This window comes from Lepidochelys kempii, chromosome 11 (assembly GCF_965140265.1).
Source record: "Lepidochelys kempii isolate rLepKem1 chromosome 11, rLepKem1.hap2, whole genome shotgun sequence".
NCBI classification, from domain to species: Eukaryota; Metazoa; Chordata; order Testudines; family Cheloniidae; genus Lepidochelys; species Lepidochelys kempii.
The window spans coordinates 44,555,995-44,577,394 of record NC_133266.1 but is presented as its reverse complement, the minus strand read 5'-3'; the positions used below and the strand labels follow the sequence as shown (position 1 = coordinate 44,577,394).

Here is a 21,400-nt window from a genome sequence, read left to right as displayed (position 1 = left end):
ATTTTGGAATACAATACTGGAAATATTCTCTCCAAATTTTATAAAAGACTAAAAAATGTCCAAAGTCATTATTAAAAATGCATTCCATACCATGCCACCCAGCGTTGCTGTATGAATAAGTAGTAACTGGTTTTCAAATTTTAGTAAAAATATTTTAATGAAATTTTTCACCGTTATGCTACCCACTCCAATTTTATGCTACTTGTTCAGTTTTATGCTACTTGTGAGCTGAAGACTTTTCTCTCCCCATCTTTTAGCATTACATATGTAGAGCCCTGCAAATCCCGGATATCCGCTTCACATCCACAGATGCGGATATCCGCGAACCATTTTTGCAGTTAGTGGATCAGATACAGATACAACCTCGCAGGGCTCTACTCACTGGAGGCGCCTGGCCCGCAGCGTCCAGCTCAGGCAGTCCGGGGGGCTCAGCGCGCTCGGAGCTGGCAGCCAGTGGCTGGGCGGCAGGCCAGAGTCGGGACTGTCCAGCACCCACTCACCGCACCACTTCCTGTCCAACAGCTCGGCCCCTTGGGCAGCGCCAGCATCCCTACCACGGCCTGGCCAGGCAGCACTGGCCGTGCTCCCAGTCCTGGGCTTGCCAGTTCCTGGGCAGCAGGGCCCGCCCCCCGCCACAGGTATTGGAGTAGGCGGGGCCCTGGCGCCCCCACTCCTTCACTTCACTGTGATGCAAAACGCACTGCTGCTGCCGCCGTGTGACATCGCTCGCGAGCCCTCAGGAGCAGCACGCAATGTGACGCCCCTTCCCCCAAGCCTTCCCCAGTGCTGTCCCTTCTCCTCAAGACCCCATCCTCACGCTGCCTCTTCTCTGCGAGACCCCACCTCCCCACTCACTCCCTTCCCCCAATTCCCCCTGCTAGCCCTTGTGAGATGACTTGCTGCTGCGGGTGCAGATGCGGATGCAGGTAAAACACAGCTAGCCGATCGCAGGTTGATCCTGGTGGATGTTCATCGGATGCAGATCCACATTTTTGTATCTGCGCAGGGCTCTATACATATGGGACTCACCAGTGTTCTTTTGAGATCTGTAAGTCCTGCCCGAGAGGAGGAGCATAAGATGAGTTCAGCACATTACACTGGTGTTGAAGATGGTCAGAGAGAGAACCTGAGAAACACACAACTCTTGTGTGTGTAATCATGTTTTATTGTACAGAATTCAGTAATAAACAGGATCTGAAAGCCAAGACTGTAACTATGTGTGTGTGGAAGAACTGCTACTCCAGTATGTGAAAAACAAAATTATGCAAAAACAAAAAGACATTGAGACCTCTCTCCTCTGTAGAAGTGACACATTCATTGACTCTAGATGATTAGGTCACCTAAAGACCTGTACGTGACACTAATGGTAAACCCTCCTGAGGGTTTTCACAACAATTTTTGAAGACGGGTGTCTCCTCAGCATGTACACAAGAGAAAGAGAGGGAGGTGCAATGTACTTTTACAGCCCAAACACAAAGGCTCCTTAAGTAGTAAATGATCACTTTAATCTAAACTGATCAAATACTTAACTCTGCTGTTTGGTAAGGCGATATACTTATGAGGATTAAGTGAATAATTTTGGAAACATACAATTTAACCTTGTTTGCTAATGAACTTTTGATATTCCGGGATGCAACTTTTGAATGTTTCAGTGATCCAATAAATTACCATATGGAGTTTCTAATTTATACAAATAATTGATTCATTAATCAATCACCTCATAATCTATAAAATGTAAAGAAATTCTTTATACTACAATCTAAACAATCCCACTCAGTGGGAAAGTGCATACAAAAGTACCTCTGAAGTATTATCATATAGCTTATTCGGCTCTAGTACTGAATTTGTGGTTGCTTGGAGAGGGTTGTTTTAATCATTCTCCCTTCAGTCAGTTTACAAAAACATAAGGAATGTGTGACCAACTCTTCAAAACTGCCATTAAAATCAAAGAATGTTTTGCTTAAGCAAGGATTGCAGAATTGACCCCAACACTTCATCCAGTTTGTGATTATTTTTGTACACAACACCCAAAAGCTTACTACCCAACAAATAAAAGACCATGATATGAGGATTTCAATAGCTCAGACATAGGTGAGAGGTTTATTGCAGGAGTGGGTGGGTGAGATTTGGTGGCCTACATTGTGCAGGAGGTCAGATTAGATGATCATAATGGTCCCTTCTGACCTTAATATCCTTGAATCTATTAAAAAGACTTGCCCTTGCCCCAATGATTTCATAATCTCAGGCCCCAGTCCTGCAAACATTTACATATTTGCTTAACTTTACTCACATGAGTAGTTCAACTGAAGTGTCTGCGGGATCAGATCCTAAGGTCCCTCCTACCATGTATGTAATCCATCAGTGTACTGCAAGATCTGGGCCTAAATTTAAAGACGACAGTAGGAATGAGCATAATAATAGGAGAAGGGTGGAGAGGACAAGGAAAACTATAACAAAGATAAACACAGTTACTCATATTGGTTATGTGTACATCTCAGTGATTCCATTAAAGTTTTGTTTATAATGGATTTCTATATAATAAAATATCTTTCAGAGACTGCATATATTTCAAGCTGAATTTTATCAATTGTTTTGAATACTAGCCATTATTTCTTATCTAATTTGTCAACAAGTGCAGATATTTGGAAATTTCTTAAGCAAATGAGAAATAAGATTATCTGAATGACTTTAAGTACAAACAGCTAAAAGATCTTTTTTGCAGACAGCAAGTAACCCCAGTCCATAAACAGATTCATTTAAGGTTTTGTTTTTGAAATACCTCATCACACCCTTTTGACACATTTTTAGATTCTAATTAACCAAGATCATTTTTAGAAGTACACAATAAGAGGTGCAAATTCAAGATACCTGCAGCATACATGGCAATTTGTTTCAGCCAACTTTTCAACGTGGTAAAGCTGCCAGAAACATTGGAATATATGAAATGGAATAAAACTGTCATACCACCCACAAACACATTATCACTTCCCAGCATAAAACTCACATCTCTTACAACTTATAAAAAGTCCACAACTCAAATGAAATGAGAGGAGAACAAATAAAAGAAAGAAAAAACTGTACAGCAACCACTGAAAACATGTTCTGATGCCAAGAAACAGCACTTGCTTTACTGTGAGATACTATGGACTTTTACAATAGTGTTAAGAGTCTGAGTTACACCAACTAATGCTAAAAAATCCAAAGTTAAATAGACACTCCGAGCCAGCTCCAAAGCGGCTGTAAAAAAAGCATAATTCTATTAGCCTTTCTGGAGCTACACACCAATTTAGGACAACTGAAGATTTGGCCTACCATCTTTAATTCACCTCACTATATATTAATCCTGGGGGCATTCTGTGCCAAAAAATAAAAATTCTGTGCCAAAAAAATAAAAATTATCCACACTATTTTAAAATTCTGCCAGTTTTATTCGTCAATAAATAAATGCAGAGGCTCCAGCATCGCAGTGGGGAGCACAGGCCACTGGCTGCACAAAGGTGGGAGATCACCCTGCAGCCTCCCCACCCCAGAAACACGGACTCAGTGGTGAAGCTGTATCCAACCCTGACACAGCACAAGGCCTGGGCCTGCCCCAGAAACACCCTGGGTGCAGGCAGCTCAGTGTGGGGTCTAGGTGTGGGGGGATCTGGATGCACAGAGGCTTATTGGGTGGGGTCCAGGTGCAAGGGCAATGAGACTCTGCCAGGGCTTCCAGGTGAAAGTGATTGGGGATCAGCAGAGGAATCTGAGTGCTGGGGGAGTGGGGCTTGGTGGGGTGGGGTTCTGGGTGCAGCTAACTGGGGGTCAGTGGTGTGGGGGTCCGGATTTGGGGGCTCAGGGTGGTGCAGCAGGGTGGGGCAGGGCTTGTTGGGGGGCAGGGGTTGAGTGCAGGGTATTCAGTGGGAGGTGGTCTGGGTACAGGGGTGGGGGCCTGGAGTGCAGGGTGCTCCAGAGGAGGTGTTAAGGTTCAATGGGGTGGGGTTCGGGTATGGAAGGCTGGAGGTTCCGGATTTACCAGATGAGTCTTGGGGGGCAGTGTCTGGGTATGGGAGGTCCAGATGCATGCGGGTTGGGTGGATAGGGGAGCAGCTCCCCATACCATGACCCCTCACCCCGCAGATGAGGAGCGATGGGGGCAGGAAGCAGCTGCAGCTGGTGGAGGTTTCTGGGGGTGGGTCTGACACAGCCCCAGCCACTCCTTGCAGGGAAAGAGGAAATCCCACCCTCCTGCCTCCAGCCCAGCTGGGACTCGCAGCTAATCCTGGCTCAGGGTAGGAGGCACTGGCTGGGTATCCCCAGCCCAGCAATGATTTACCTCTCAGTGGCTGCTCCAGGTGCCTGAAAAAATGTACCTGTGCAGCTAGGGAGTGGTGCGTGACTCTGCTCTTGCAGCTTCCCTTTGCTTCCCTGTCAGAAAGTCATTTTTCTGCAGGGAAGCAAAGAAATCTGTGGGGGGACATGAATTCTGTGCATGCACAGTGGCGTAGAATTCCACCAGGAGTAATATATTATATAAAAGGCATATAAGTTGAGAAGTGTTTTTATTTTATTTTTCTGAGTTTGGGTACATTATGACCTATATCAGATCCTTATTATTATTTGCAAACAGTTTTTATATCCTATTTCCTTATTATTTCTGCCATGTAATTATGCACCCAGGATGTGTGGTATCAGTACGTATAGTAAATAAATAATGCTTATTAAACCAGGTCCTAATTGATTGCCAAAAATATTTATTTTTAGTAGATGCTGTTTATACAAAGACCTTTTCTTATATTTAGTGTCTTAAAATGACTAAATCTGTTTTTAATTTGGTGAAATTCAGTGAAGTCAATGGCAAAGCTCCCATTCACATCAATGGTCCCAGGATTTCACCACTTATGTCCAAAGTGGATCTTAGAATAAGTTTTTACAACCATGCTTATAAAAGGCTTAAAACATTGACCAATTCTTCATGCTACCACATAAATAAGTTAGCCTGCACATTCTCATCGGGAATTTTATTCACAAATAGAAAAAAATAAATCCAACATTGAGAAGATAATGGACCGTGTACTAAAAAGTAGTATGGTTTATAGAGAATGGATCGTGCTAGACAACTTGATTTCTTTTTTGACGTAACTACACAATTAGAGCCACTCTCTTAATTCAAATCCCTCCTTAAAGGGTCTCTGTAAACTTAATTTTTCCACAAATTGACCCATTTCAATTATTTTAGTTTCTAATAAAGTACCTTTAAACAGGATGTCATTATATTTTTAGTAATTCCTTATAAATCCTGTTCAGAGTTTTTCTGCTCCCCTGTTGATGTTTATAAGGATCTTTTTAGCAAATGAGAAAATGATTATACAGAGTAACAGTGAAACCGAATTATAAACAAAATGCTACCAAATGTACAAAGTAAATAAACTAAAAAGAGTGGAAAAATATTATTTCCCCACTAACATTTTTCATAATCTTAAGTATTACATGTAAATGCAGTAGGTACAAAATAAATTATAATAATGCTAGTGGATTATTAGAATGCAATAGTTAATATATTTAAGTAAAGAATAGTATACCTCAGCGGTTCTCAAACTTTTGTACCGGTGACCCCTTTCACACAGCAAGCCTCTGAGTGCAACACCCCCGCTTATAAATTAAAAAAAGTTTTTTTATATTTAAACACTATTATAAATTCTGGAGGCAAAGTGGGGTGGAGGCTAACAACCCGTGACCCCCCATGTAATAACCTCACGACCCCCTGAGGGGTCCAGTTTGAGAACCCCTGGTATATCTTATCCATTTTTTTTAAATTAATGCAAGCTGGTTGTAGTAGGAACATTGGCTGAAGGCCAATAAAGAGTAATGTAAAGTGGTAATATATCTAACTGGGGGAAGTGCAGTAGAGATTGGTATTTGATCTTATTTAGCATCTCTATTTATGATGATCTGAAAGAAGGAGTTAACAACTTCAGAGGATATTAAATTAAGAAGAGTGGCAAACCCCAAACCATACCTCCCAAAGGAAGACAAAACAGTTTTAAATAAGGGGGAGAAACCTGGAAAACAATTATGCCAGAAGAGATGTGCAGTGACAGTAGACAGCAAATTATAAGTGAATATGCAATATGAGATGGCAGCTATAAAGGCCAGGACAATTTTGAACTGCACAGTCACAGGCATTACATCACATAGCAGGAATATAACAGTCCCTCTGTAAACTGAATTCATACACTGAATAACACTCTTGAAGAATGTAAACAACAAGTAGGGAGAGTAATTATTTAGAATCGTAAAGGAAGCTCCAACTAGGAACAACAAGAGGAAATCAGAAAGGGTTGAATATCAGGAAGGTTCCTTGCAGTGAGTTCTCTTACAAGCCGTGGAAAAGCCTTGAGAGAAGCAAGAGGTGGCATTCATATTTGGGTCTTTTAAAACTGGAGTGAACAAAATTAGAAAAGGTACTGTAGGCTTTTGAAAAGGATCAAGCAATTAACAAAATCCCATCCACCACCTCCTTCACCTAAATTACATCTATATTACTGTTCCATGAATCTGATAAACTCAGGAAAATAGTCCAAAATAAATAAAATCATGACGTGGAATTTGTGAACTTGAAACCCATAGATTCTGCCTCCTCCTATTGCAAGTACACTATTAGTAATAGAAATAAACATTTAAAACTGGTAGTGCATATTTTTTCTTTCCACAGGTGGATGGACAGCAGCCATTATGCATATACAAGTTGTCTCCTTTCATTCATTCTGGCAACTGACAAGAGCGAACAACCATTTTACAAATTTCAAAAGCAGGTTTTGAATCACTGGAGGGAGGAAATAGGAATCAGTTGGTAATAACTAACCTTGTATCATAGCTGCAGCTTAAAATTATTTCTATATCCCTAAACTCAATTATAATACATACGTAGGCAGATTTATCAAAGTCTTGTGAATGTCTCAGGGTTAGCCAGTTCGACTGATTCTAACCCTAATCTTTTGATTACATTTCAGTCTATCCTAGTAGTCCTGAAGTTACATTTAATGAGAAAATGTAACAAGACCAGTATTAATTAGAGGAATACAACAGAAGTCCCTCAGTCTCTTTTTTCTTTAGAAGAATCTTACACAACTGTTTGTAGTGGTCACGAGTTTGGGCTTCAACCCCACTGTATAATGTGCAATTGCTACTGAATTATGTCTCCAAAAACTCATGGTAAAAAAAGAGATACATTTTTTGCATTATGTACCACTTTTGCAAATGACATGCTGCATATAGTCAATGTGGTAACAGAGCAGTGATTTTACATGCGGATTACATCAGCAACAGTAGCAGAGACAGAGAGAAGCCGGCTACATTAAACTGTCATTTGTGTCTGTACATACAGGGTAAGTGTCTGTGCGATTTGCATAGTCAGATAGATGCAGTGTAGAGCCTTAGACTGTTACAGAAATGCTATAATTTTCAATCAGAGAACAGTCTGGTTTTGATCATGACCTTCGCACCAAAGAAAACTAAAAGAGGTTGGCGGCTAATACCAAGCTACAATCAGCAGGAGTTATGTCTGAAAGAAGCAGAGGTCTCAGATATAAATGAATTTGGAAAGTTAGACTTCATTTAGCTGAAAGGAACAGAGAAATGAAAAGAAGTGGGATCTCAAGCTGGAAAAACCATTACATTAAGCATATGGAATTTCTGAAAGTATGGAACCAGTCTTCCAACAGTGATGGTATTGTGGATCAGAATCATTGTGTGATTTCACCTGTTTCTGTATTTCATATTGAGCCCTTATTTCTGTTTTTATTGACTGTGATATTTTAATTTCTTTTGGAATATTTGTAAAAAAGCAAAAACAAGGACATAGGCATCTTTTGAAAAAAATGTTTACATAATAAAACATAGATTAACAAACAAAAAACACAGACCCGATGTAAGCAAAACACAGTTACTCTCCTTGAGGATAGATATGTGATGCTAGTATATCACACCTTGACCCTAACTATTGGGTCCTCACCAATGTCAGCTAGAGTTGTGTTCTCAATGACAGTCAGATTCCAACTAACTGCTTTACATCTAAACTCCCACCTTTTATCTATTGCCTTTACCACACCACTGGTCACCTTCTCTGGCAGCTGGCCCATCAGCTGCTATTGTATGGAGACCATTTTGGATCTGCAGGTTGTACCTTCTTTTCTTGTATCTAGTATATTTTTGTTAATTTCTATACCCCCTATCTCCATGGTTTTAGCTTTCTTGTTTCCCGTGCTGCTAGCCACCCTAACTGGCAGTAATCTGATAGCTAGTACTCATGGAAAAGCAGCTTCCACCTGCTATTTTGCTAGGGTGCCCCTCCTCAGGGCTCAAAACTGGAGAAGCTTTTATTGTGCAGGTGAAAACCCAGACCTCAGCACAGCCTGATTAGTGCCATTCTCCTGAGAAAGAAGAGCAAGCCATTCTCTATCTGAATCCTTTTCTCTCACACCTGAGGCAGTACATCATCCTCAAAGTAGCACCATTACCTTCATGTGAGATGAAATTTTACTCACTACAGTATTTTGGGGAAGGAGCAGGAGGGGAAGCAGGGACTGTGAATTGTTTGTGTGAATGAGATCACAGGGATTCATAAACTAACTATTCAGTAATCCCTAAATAACTCAGGGAAAAGAGTTCTCATGCACCTGCTAGGTCATCTTTTCCTCCTCACATTCCCCATGCCCCACTCTCTAAAGGCCAAATTCATCAGACACCAACTACCAGAGGCTATGAGAGATGGAGTCCCTAAGCAATGCCCAGGGATAGCACTCTGGCAGGAATACCAACACTCTCCAGCTGAGGATGACAAGAGGGCTGAGTTTCTCACCAGGGCAATATCTACCTCTGGTTATTAAATTTATTCCTCTAGCTAGCAGGGCCTAATTCAAGCCCCAATAATAATATTCTGTATAACCTCAGTTACTTTAAGAAGGCTTAAGTCTTCCAGCTCCGGCTAGAGGTCTTACTTAATTCACATTTTATTTTTATCTTACTATAAGTTAAAATATATATTATTTCTTCAGGAAACAAAATTAATTTTGTGTTGAAAAAATAGTAATTTCTTAAAATGTAAAATAAACCTAGCTCTAGAGAATTCAAAACAAGAGGCAAATAATTGAATTTGGTTTCTAAAACTACAGCTATTCTATTTGCTACATTGGGGCACTTCTAAAAGGTTGTTATACAAATCCTCCTAATCTTTAATAAAATATAATTGTAATTTCCTGACAGGACTTGAGCTTCACGTTAAAGATAAGAGGTTAACTTTCTGGTGGTTTTTAAAGCTGAAACTTCCAATTCCCTCCCTGCTCTCATTTTCTCTGTTAGTAGCAGTAAGGCTTTAAACATCAAATCTCAAGCAAGAAAGTTTTTAGAAACTGAAAGAGAGGGGCCCTGAAAACTCACCAGCTACATCTGGACAGCCACTTTGCCCAAGCTTTCCTCCAAAGCCCTGTCCTTAACAGTATTTGACCTGTTGCAGTCTTTTTCCTGAAAGCTTCCTCTGCCTTTAATTTTATCTAATAGTGCACAAAAAAAGTAAGGTATATGGGACTTGTTTTTAATTGGCTATTGGGGAACTCACATTGAGATCATCTGATAACCTTCCCTTAATCCTTCCCTCAAAGAGAAACTTCAAAACCCATTCCCTTCAGACCCTTGCTGCTGCCATCACTGTAACAAACGTCCCTAGTGGAGGAACATAACAGAATTTCCATTAACCAGAATTGATGAACTAGTATATAGTAATGAGTCACAACTGCCTCAAAGTCTATATGGAAGGTAGCTGAACATTGCAAGTTCATATTTACAAACTGGAAAATTATCCCAATCTGAAGATAGTACAATTAAATGCAAATCTTAAGGAAACTGTTAATAAAAAATCAGATTTCTGTAACTTCTAATAGTGTTTTTCATTTTTGTCTAACCATAGTCACCATCAAACCCACATTCTGAAATGTCAATAATTCAACACCATTACAGCCCCTGTGCACATGTATTTAAGGTTTGCACACTGATGTAGGACCTTTGCTACGAGCTTAGTGGACTAGAACCTTGCTGTAGCAAAATATGCTCAACCAAAGAAAGAGGTTGAGTACACTCATTCTGTTATTGCAAAGGATAGTAAACTTTTTAAGTAAGCGAGGCAAATCAAATTCAGATAAAGAACCACAACCCCTTAGGAACTTTAGGGGAAAATACCCAAGAGAACCTTTAGGGAACAAGAGGTGAATCCCCCATATCAGAATATCATCCCCCTCAACTTCATCTCCAGGAACAACCATCTCTCCCCGCTCCAGGAGGGCAGCAGACTTCAAATTTAGCAGATAACAAGTACACAGGACATGTTTGAAAAATGGGCTCTGCAGGAATTCCAGGATACCACCCCTAATCTTTCATAATGATCTTTTGGAAAAAGGTGTCTAGAAAACATTAAAATTCAGGAGAGATAGGAATGCTAAAACAATTTATCCACTTCTCCGTATATAAGGCAAGTCCCCTGATCAGGGCAGGCTTAGTCCACACAACAGTAGAAACATTTTAGCAAGTTGAGCTGCATCCAGTTTCCCTACCCACTGCAAATCTGATACAGATGGTAGAAGAGCACAGGAATATTGAACCAAACAGCTAGCCTTCCACAGAGAAACAATCCCTAGTGAGATAAAGATGTTCCGTGGAGCTAAAAGCACAGACACGTAGAAACCTTAAGCCATATATAACAGAATTATTTGAGAAAACCTTCTACTCACCCAAGAATTGAAGCTGAAGGCACCCTGAGAAACCAAAGATGAAGCCTCCCCCAAACCTAGAAACCAATCTGAAGTGAATCAGAAGCCCTCACTCCCCAAAAAATCTGAAGGTACTGAAGCAAATCACCAGTCTCCCAAGAGTGGTTATAGAACTTTCTCTATACAAATACACCAAGATTAAGAAACTAAAGGAAAGTGAATTAGGTACAATTAGCATTATGAATATATTCTCCCTTCACCTGACATCAAGCACTGGCACTGGAGTAAGGAAGTAGCCATGGAGATTAGCAATGCTGTCTTTAGGGGAAAACTCGTGAAAAGAAGGGGCAAGGCTTCCTATGTTGCCTGACTATAACATTAGAATGCTCTTCCCTTTAATAAGGACGCCACACTGAACTGTGGTATTATCAGGGAGACACTAAAGAATTGTATTTCCTTTTTAGTTGAGGTTAGTTGGTGGGGAATATTCATTATAATTAGGTGTGACGGGTTATTAAGTTTACTTTTACATAAGTTCTTGTATTTGTCTGTGGACAAAGTTGTATTTTTAAAAGATTCTGAAACGTTTTATTATATACTCTGTTAAGCAGACCCCTTCAGGTATCAGCATCTAAAATTAAAATGTATTTCTACAGGAACAGATGACCAATGGTCTGCCATGGTACAACCATTCCTAAGCTTAAAGAAGATAAAAGGAATGGAGCCAAGATAAAAATCAGAAGTCTAAAAAAGTTGTATCAGAACCTTTGAGCATCAGAGGACTGAGGAAAAAAGTCAGTTTCATGAGGCAACTGAGCACAAAGGGCCAAATGGTAAATGAGGCAGCCAACACCATAAAGAGCCAGGAGTGTGCTAAGGAAACTGGTGAAAGCTTGGAGAGATACTGAGAGGAGAGAAAGAGTTTTTCCGACTACAGTAGAATCTTCAAAGTTACGAATACCAGTGTTAACCAGTCAACCACACAGCTCATCTGGAACTGGACCTATGAAATCAGGCAGCAGCAGAGACTAAAAATATATAGATAGAGAGAGAGTACAGTACTCTGTTAAATGTAAACTATTAAAAAAAGGGTAATTTTAAAAAAGATTTGACAAGGTAGGAAACTGTATCTGCTTGTTTCATTTAAATTAAGATGGTTAAAAGTAGCATTTTCCTTCTGCATAGTAAAGTTTCAAAACTGTATTAAATCAACATTCAGTTGTAAACTTTTGAAAGAATTACCATAACGTTTTGCTCAGAGTTACAAAACACCTCCATTCCTGAGGTGTTCGTAACTGAGGTTCTACTGTATAGTACTTTTCAATCACAAGTACTATATTATGTCCCAATTATGTATTCACCTGGGGAAAACTCTTTTTTCAGATATATCTTTACCATTTATCTATATTGGAAAGATGTTGATTAAAAATATATTCTAAAGAAATATGCAAATACTAAATCTCATACTTGACGCTTAAATCAATACAAATGTAAGTAATTTATTTTAAATGGATATGAGAGAAGTAGTAAGTCTTCTGCCTCTGTCAACTTTAATAAATGAAAAGAAAAAACTCTGGTCATTAATTCTTCAAGTAACACTAAATTGAACTTCACCATTTCATCTTATTGAATTTCTGAAATATTACAGTTGTTTCAGATTATATTAGCCACCTTTGGGTAACCTCTAAAAGTCAAGGTCATGTTATTTACATAAAGATTAAAAGTTTAATTGTGGTAGGTATGGATATAAGAACAAAGGCTAGTTATTATATATGATAAATATTACAATCCAACCAGGACTACATTATAAAGAAAATACAATATATTTGATGAGACTTTAATCTTTGAGCCAGTGTCATCTTGCAAGTTACTCATCTAGTGAATAGAAAATCTGTTAGTCATGCAGTGAAATAAACTAGTTCCATTAAAACTCAGCTATGGATATTTGGGGAATAAATTTAATCAGTTTCTTGCACTTTAACTAAGTAATAAATAATTTAGAGTATACACTAGTAGCAGAAGAAGAATATTCTCTATTTTTTTAAAAGCCTGCCTAAGCAGGACTTTTCTCTTTAGTCCTCCAGTGAGGTTCATGAATATTTCTGAACCAATATGTTAACATACACAAGTTACACTGCAGTTTGTTGTTCGACCTTGGAAACCTAATTCACTTTGAGAAGCACAGCAAGGTCTTCTGTTTCACTGGTTATTAGTCCATAATATCTGCATTGCTGCTTTATTTGATAGGAATATCAACAGTGCAGACTTCCAGAATGCTGAAGTGGTTATAAAATATACCTGAAGGGGGGACAGTGACAAAACCCAGGTCAGATGATCATGTTAAGCATTAGAACTTTGGGGGTTGGGGGAATGATTTCCAAAACACACAGTTTTAAATAATCTGCACAAACTCAAGAAGCTTGTTATGCTCTTGTAGCACTCCTCACAAATTAAAAATACAGGGCATTCTTTTACTTTTGGGAACCAGTTGGGAAAAAATGAAAAGCTACTGTCTGTAATAGTGTAGCAACTTCCTGAGTAAAATTTTCATTTACAATTCATGTTAACAAAAGCCACACACAATTTATGAAGAAACATTTTAAATGGCTCTGCCCCATTTCCACTGAGTCAGTTATATAATACCATGCCCTACAGCCAGTTCCAGATGTTTAAGCTTCATCTAGAGGTTTATCCCAGCCATTGTTACAGTACCATATCACAACTTTTAAAGCATCCATATCCAGCTTCTTTTATTAGATACAAGCATAGCATCTTTCTTCATTCCTAGCTTTGCTGGTGGTATAGTGCATGCAGTGAGAAAACTTGCTCTATGCAGGAAACATATCTTGACTGCAATGCAAACACTATTCCTATCAATCATCATCATCATCCTTTCCAGCATCAGCTGGGAAATGAAGACATATCATCCTGCGTGAGTGTGTGTAGGCACCCCACCAACAGAAACTGGGAAAGTCAGACGTTAGCCATTGTAATGTATCTATCTCCCACCAGTTTGAAACAGACTTGTCCCTATGTACATGAGTGATTGTGTGTTTGCCCCCACCAATGCCTGATGGAAAACACAGACATGCCCTTGGATGTGTGTGTGGCATTCTCAGTCTTCAGTGTGAGCTGAGAAATTCAACCATTTGTGTGTGTGCGAGCATACACACACATCCCAGCCTGTACATGCAGCCATGGCCTGTATGTGTGCACGCGCATGTCTGCCCGTCTGTCCCAGTCTGAGCCGGCAAATGCAGCCTGGGCCCCATCTCTGTGTCTCTCTGTCCCAGTATGTGCTGATAAAAAAAAAAGCATCCATGGTCCCCTCTGTTGTGCGCATCATGCCAGAAGGCGACAATGCAGAACTTCAGAGGCTCGGTCACCTGGATCCCGCGTAGATTTTTTGTTGAAGTCCAGGCAGTGAAGCTCACCGGCTCCTTTCCGCTTTTCCGGTAACATGCATCAGTTATTCTCCATCCAGCTGCAATTCCCGGCCAGTCTGACATCGACTGGGGTGGGGGAGGAGGACTGCTGCTGCTGCAGCATCCCCTTACCTCAGGCGCACCCTCCTGCTCCCCCTAGGCTATGCAGTCACCTGAAATGTGCGCCCGCCCGCCCGCCCGCCATGCCCCCCGGCGCGCACACACCCAGCCCCTGGCCGAGGAGCCCCAGCCTGTGCAGGCTGCAGCCCCCGCTGCCCACTGCAGGCACCCACCTGGTAGCGCGGCGCGCTGGAGTCGCTGCAGCCGGGGGATGCCGGCGGCGGGCTGGCTGAGGCCGGGTCCCCTCACGCACGGAGAGGCTGGGGTCGGGGGGGTCCCCGCCCTTGAGCTGTGTGCAGGGCGGGTGCTGCTGCAGCGGGCTCCTCCGCCGGGCCGTGCTCGCCGACTGCCGGGCGTCTCTGCCTCGTTGCACAGGGCAGCGGAGAGGCGGGCTGGGCTCTGCCAAGACGCGGACGCCTGGAGTGCGGCGGCCACGGAGCGGGATTCAGAGCCAAGCCCTTCTCCCTGCCCAGCGGGCGGGAGGCGCGGCCAATTCGCTGACCCTGCCCCCGCCCAGCCTGCAGCCCAGCCGCGGGGGAGGCGCAGGCCGCGCATGGAGGAGGCAGCAGCGCCCTGCCCCGGCCGGCAGACAGGCCTGGGTGCGTGCAAGCGGGGTGGCAGGCTGAGACAGGGCAAGGCTCGGCTCCTGCCCTGGCAGCTGTTCCTGCCGGGGTGGGGGGTAATGGCTGGTAACCACAATAGTCAGAGCGCTTCACTCCCCTGTGGGCGCACTTACAGCCCCCCCCCCCCAGGTGTTTTACAGCCCTGCAGCATATTCCCCCTTCAGCCACAGCTAGACCAGTCCAAAGCGCCTTTACACTTCACTGCCTCCACACTAGGGGCGGTTGTGCCCCTTCAACGGCCCCGGCCTAGTGATAGCGGTACAGTGCAGACTAGGCCTGATCCTAGTTAGCTCCAGCACAGACCAGACCACTGCAGCCACAAACGCCCTTCAAATGAATGATGCTCAACACAGATACTGGGATTAATCACAGGGATTCATAGAATATCAGGGTTGGAAGGGACCTCAGGAGCTCATCTAGTCCAACCCCCTACTCAAGCAGGACCAACCCCAACTAAATCATCCCAGCCAGGGCTTTGTCAAGCCTGACCTTAAAAACCTCTAAGGAAGGAGATTCCACCACTTCCCTAGGGGACCCATTCCACCCTCCTAGTGAAAAAGTTTTTTCCTAATATCCAGCCTTAACCCCCCCCCCCCCCCCCGGCTGCAACTTGAGACCATTGCTCCTTGTTCTGTCACCTGCTACCATTGAGAACAGCCTAGATCCATCCTCTTTGGAACCCCCTTTCAGGTAGTTGAAAGCAGCTATCAAATCCCCCCTCATTCTTCTCTTCTGCACATGAAATAATCCCAGTTCCTTCAGCCTCTCCTCATAAATCATGTGCTCCATCCCCCAATCATGTTTGTTGCCCTCCGCTGGATGTCTTCCAATTTTTCCACATCCTTCTTGTAGTGTGGGGCCCAAAACTGGACATAGTACTCCAGATGAGGCCTCACCAATGCCAAATAGAGGGGAATGATCACATCCCTCAGTCTGCTGGCAATGTTCCTACTTATACAGCCCAAAATGCTGTTAGCCTTCTTGGCAACAAGGGCATACTGTTGACTCATATCCAGCTTCTCATCCACTGTAACCCCTAGGTCCTTTTCTGCAGAACTACTGCCTAGCCACTCGGTCTCTAGTCTGTAGCAGTGCATGGGGTTCTTCCATCCTAAGTGCAGGATTCTACACTTGAACCTCATCAGACTTCTTTTGGCCCAATGCTCTAATTTATCTAGGTCCCTCTGTATCCTATCCCTACCCTCCAACATATCTACTACTCCTCCCACTTTAGTGTCATCTGCAAACTTGCTGAGGGTGCAATCCACACCATCCTCCGGATCATTAATGAAGATATTGAACAAAACCGGCCCAAGGACCGACCCTTGGGGCACTCTGCTTGATACTGGCTGCCAACTAGACATGGAGCCATTGATCACTACACGTTGAGCCCGATGATCAAGCTAGCTTTCTATCCACCTTATAGTCCATTCATCCAGCCCATACTTCTTTAACTTGCTGGCAAGGATACTGTGGGAGACCATATCAAAAGCTTTGCTAAAGTCAAGGAATAACACATCCACTGCTTTCCCCTCATCCACAGAGCCACTTACTTCATCAAAGAAGGCAATTAGGTTAGTCAGACATGACTTGCCCTTGATGAATCCATGCTGACTGTTCCTGATCACTTTCCTCTCCTCTAAGTGCTTCAAAATTGATTCCTTGAGGACCTGCTCCATGATTTTTCCAGGGACTGAGGTGAGGCTGACTGGCCTGTAGTTTCCAGGATCCTCCTCCTTCTCTTTTTAAAAGATGAGCACTACATTAGCCTTTTTCCAGTCATCCAGGACTGTCATAAACATACAGCTAAGGGTAGCATAAAATCCCTCCTTTACCTGTAAAGGGTTAAGAAGCTCCGATAACCTGGTTGGCACCTGACCAAAAGGACCAATAATGGGAGAAAATACTTTCAAATCTGTGGGGGAAGATTTTTGTTTTGTGTTTCTTTGTGTTCTCTTTGGGAAAATATGTCTCTTAAAGCCATACCTGAACTAAGCATCTAAGATTACAAACTGTAAGTAATAGGAAGGAAATACATTATATTAATCTTTTGTTTTAGCTTGTGAATTTTCCCTGTTCCAAGAGGGAGGTTTATCCTTGTTTTTTGTAACTTTGAAGTTTTGCCTAGAGGGGAATCCTCTATGTTTTAAATCTTATTACCCTGTAAAATTACCTTCCATCCTGATTTTACAGAGGTGTTTCTTTTACTTTTTTTTCCCTTTATAAAAAAGTTCTGTTTTTTAATAATCTGATTAGTTTTTAGTGTCCTAAAAACCCAAGGGTCTGGTCTGTGCTCACCTTGTTTATCTATCTGGTTGGTAGATTATTCTCAAGCCTCCCCAGGAAAGGGGGTGAAGGGGCTTGGGGGAATATTCTGGGGAAACAGGAACTCCAAGTGGTCCTCTTCCTGAATCTTTGTCTAACTCACTTGGTGGTGGCAGCAGTACTCATCCAAGGACAGAGAAGGATTTTTGCCTTGGGGAAGTTTTTAACCTAAGCTGGTAGAAATAAGCTTAGGGGGTCTTCCATGCAGGTCCCCACATCTATACCCCAGAGTTCAGAGTGGGGAGGGAACCCTGACAGGGACCTCCCTCGATAGCCATGAGTTTTCAAAAATAATGGCCAATGGCTCTGCAATCACATCCCCCGTCAACTCCTTTAGCACCCTCCGATGCAGTGCATCCGGCCCCATGGACTTGTGCTCGTCCAGCTTTTCTAAATAGTCCTGAACTACTTCTTTCTCACAGAGGGCTGGTCACCTCCTCCCCATACTGTGCTGCCCACTGCAGTTGTCTGGGAGCTAACCTTGTTCATGAAGACAGAGGCAAAAAAAAGCATTGAGTACATTAGCTTTTTCCACATCCTCTGTCACTAGGTTGCCTCCCACATTCAGTAAGGGGCCCACACTTTCCTTGACTTTCTTTTTGTTGCTAACATACCTGTAGAAACCCTTCTTGTTACTCTTAACATCCCTTGCTAGTTGCAACTCCAATTGTGGTTTGGCCTTCCTGATTTCACTCCTGCATGTCAGAGCAATATCTTTATACTCCTCCCTGGTCATTTGTCTAAGCTTCCACTTCTTGTAAGCTTCCTTTTTGTGTTTAAGATCATCAAGGATTTCACTGTTAAGCCAAGCTGGTCGCCTGACATATTTACTATTCTTTCTATACATCAGGATGGTTTGTCCCTGTAACCTCAATAAGGATTCTTTAAAATACAGCCAGCTCTCCTGGACTCCTTTCCCCCTCATGTTATTCTCCCAGGGGATCCTGCCCATCAGTTCCCTGAGGGAGTCAAAGTTTGGTTTTCTGAAGTCCAGGGTCCATATTCTGCTGCTCTCCTTTCTTCCTTTTGTCAGGATCCTGAACTCGACCATCTCATGGTCACTGCCTCCCAGGTTCCCATCCACTTTTGCTTCCCCTACAAATTCTTCCCCGTTTGTGAGCAGCAGGTCAAAAAGAGCTCTGCCCCTAGTTGGTTCCTCCAACACTTGCACCAGGAAATTGTCCCCTACACTTTCCAAAAACTTCCTGGATTGTCTGTGCACCGCTGTATTGCTCTCCCAGCAGAAATCACAGTGAGTTAAGTCCCCCATGAGAACCAGGGCCTGTGATCTAGTAACTTCTGTTAGTTGCCTGAAGAAAGTTGCCCACCTCATCCCCCTGGTCTGGTGGTCTATAGCTGACTCCCACCATGACATCACTTTGTTGCTCACACTTCTAAACTTAATCCAGAGAGACTCAGGTTTTTCTGCAGTTTCATACTGGAGCTCTGAGCAATCATACTGCTCTCTTATATACAATCTAACTCCCCCACCTTTTCTGCCCTGCCTGAACAGTTTATATCCATCCATGACAGTACTCCAGTCATGTGAGTTTCTCCACAAAGTCTCTGTTATTCCAATCACATCATAATTCCTTGACTGTGCCAGGACTTCCAGTTCTCCCTGCTTGTTTCTCAGGCTTCTTGCATTTGTGTATAGGCACTTAAGATAACTCTCTGATTATCCTGCTTTCTCAGTATGAGGCAGGAGTCCTCCCCTCTTGCACTCTCCTGCTTGTGCTTCCTTCTGGTATCCCACTTCCCCACTTACTTCAGGGCTTTGGTCTCCTTCCCCTGGTGAACCTAGTTTAAAGCCCTCCTCACTAGGTTAGCCAGCCTGCTTGCCAAGATGTTCTTCCCTCTCTTTGTTGGGTGGAGCCAGTCTCTGCCTAGCTATCTTTCTTCTTGGAACACCATCGAATGGTCAAAGACATCAGGAATGGTAACATACAAAAGCCAGTAGGAGAACATTTCAGTCTCCCTGGACATTCTATAACAGATTTAAAAGTAGCCATACTTCAACAAAAAAACTTCAAAAACAGACTTCAAAGAGAAACTGTAGAGCTACAAGTCATTTGCAAATTTAACACCATTAATTTGGGCTTGAATGGGAACTGAAGTGGCTGGCTCACTGCAAAAAGCAAGTTTCCCTCTCTTGGTATTGACACCTCCTCCTCAATTATTGGGAGTGACACCCACCCTTACTGAACTGGCCCTGTCAACAATGGTTTTCCACTTGTAAGGTAACTCCCTCCTCTTCATGTACCAGTATATCTATGCCTGTATCTGTAATTTTCACTCCATGCATCTGAAGAAGTGGTTTTTTTACCCATGAAACTTATGCCCAAATAGTTCTGTGAGGCTTTAAAGTGCCACCAGACTCCTCATTGTTTCAGCTGGGAAAGACACCTACTAGACTCAGAAGTAACCCTAACACTCTTAGCCCCCACTGCGGTCCTTATGGTGATTTGTGTTGTCATGTGGAGGATAATGGATTGTAACCTCAAATACTTGATAGTTTACTTACCTCAGGTTCCCCAACCCTTCTCTTGTAGCCTGCTTCAGTGGATCATCATGCTAACTCCCTGGCTACTGTGCTGGTCTCCAAGTAGCTCAAGGTCAACAACCTACACATCTGGGTTTGCCCACTCTTTATCCATAAACTAGATTCTGGGTGTCCCATGCCCTGCTGTCTGGCTCAATGGAACAGTGCAGGCAGTAGGTACTTTAACTTGACTGTGAGGAAACCTTGAGGGCAAGATGCAGCTATAGACAAGTTCCAGCAGGGCAGGGAGCCAGAAAACAAAATGCTAGGCTATAGTAAAATGGCAAATTCTTTGTCAAAAATGTTGAATTATCCATCTTAGAAAATTGCCACATTCCATAACTGTGAACCGTGGAGGCCACAGAGCTCTGTTTGAGATGAATGGGGAAATTCACACATCTTAAAACTGTTGTTTCAGGTTGTCTGCAGACTCAGGTGGGCTGTACTGCATTGATTTATAGTCTGTTCACATTTGTTGTTATCTCCACAACCATAAGAGCCAGAGAAATATTTTTTTGTTTTGTTTTTTAATTAAAACTCATATTCTGGAGCATAATGGTGCTGCCAGGAGTGAATTTCACTGCAAATTCCATGGCTGTGAATGCACAGGGCCTTGCCTATTTTCCTATTTCAGCAGGCCCTAGAGCAGCCCCCTTCACCCAGTCCCTCCCGTGCTCCTTCTGGAATCGGCATCTCTGAACCCATTCTTTAGTCCCTCAGCTGAACCTGCAAGTCTTATTGTGAATTCAAGTGAAGAAAGTCAGTGAAATTAACACAAATATTTTTGTTCTATTTTCTCCTTTCAACATTTGAGGTTGGAAGAATGTTAAGCAGGATTGTTGCGGGGGGAGGTTGTGGGAGGAGAAGTTAATAAAAGAAAGAAGATAGAAGAATACTCAGCACTTGTGATTAGTCATAATTAGGAAAGTAACTTTGTCATGGAAAATCTAAGAAAAACCACAGATAGGCCAAGGGAAAGTAATGGAATTATTCATAGCTTTTTTCCCCCCAGCAGGAATGAGTGTGGAGGCAGGGAGATATGGAACCAGCAGCACCATTTCTAACTCTCAACCACCTCCCCACTACCATTTCTAGTCCCAACAAGGGAACTAGTGGTACAAAGAAACTAAAGCAAACTATATTGTAAATTGGCTGAATTTACAACCTTCCCTCTGAATGCTGACTTCTCTAATGATCTTGAAATCAGTCTCATGGGAGCTGCTCTGCACACAGTTTTTGTACTGATTTAACAATGCCAAAAAACAAACAACTCATTTTTATAAAAATGATAGTTATAAACATCTTGTGATTCAGCAAGTATATAAAATAAGGCATGCACACACACACACACACACCCTTCTCAGACTTAGGGTACATCTACACTGCAATGTAAGCCCAAGATTCAAACTCAGGTTCAAGCGTAACTCCCTTTCCATCTACACACAAGTCGCACTAACCCAGGGCTCAGATCCAGGGTCCCAAAACTCCAAGGGATGAAGGGTCAGAGCCTGAGTCAAGCCAGGACCCAGGGTTCAGGCCCTAATTGTTTTGCAATGTAAATGTAGCCCAACCGAACTCATGCTCTGGAAGTCCATTACAATTATCCCACCATCCCATAGGCTGACT

The 21,400-nt window shown here is 42.6% G+C and overlaps 1 protein-coding gene across 12 annotated transcripts in view; it reads right to left on the bottom strand.

The window, feature by feature from the left end:
• Nucleotides 1-14,749, bottom strand: part of OSBPL6 (oxysterol binding protein like 6) — a 230,339-nt gene extending 215,590 nt beyond the window's left edge. For all 12 annotated transcript variants that reach the window (XM_073306022.1, XM_073306013.1, XM_073306012.1 and 9 more), the window contains exons 1-2: nt 14,458-14,749; nt 2,291-2,381 (exon numbers count right to left, since the gene is read on the bottom strand). The gene's annotated coding sequence lies outside the window, so the exon portion shown is untranslated. The remainder of the gene's footprint in view (nt 1-2,290; nt 2,382-14,457) is intronic.
• Nucleotides 14,750-21,400: the final 6,651 nt, after the last annotated feature.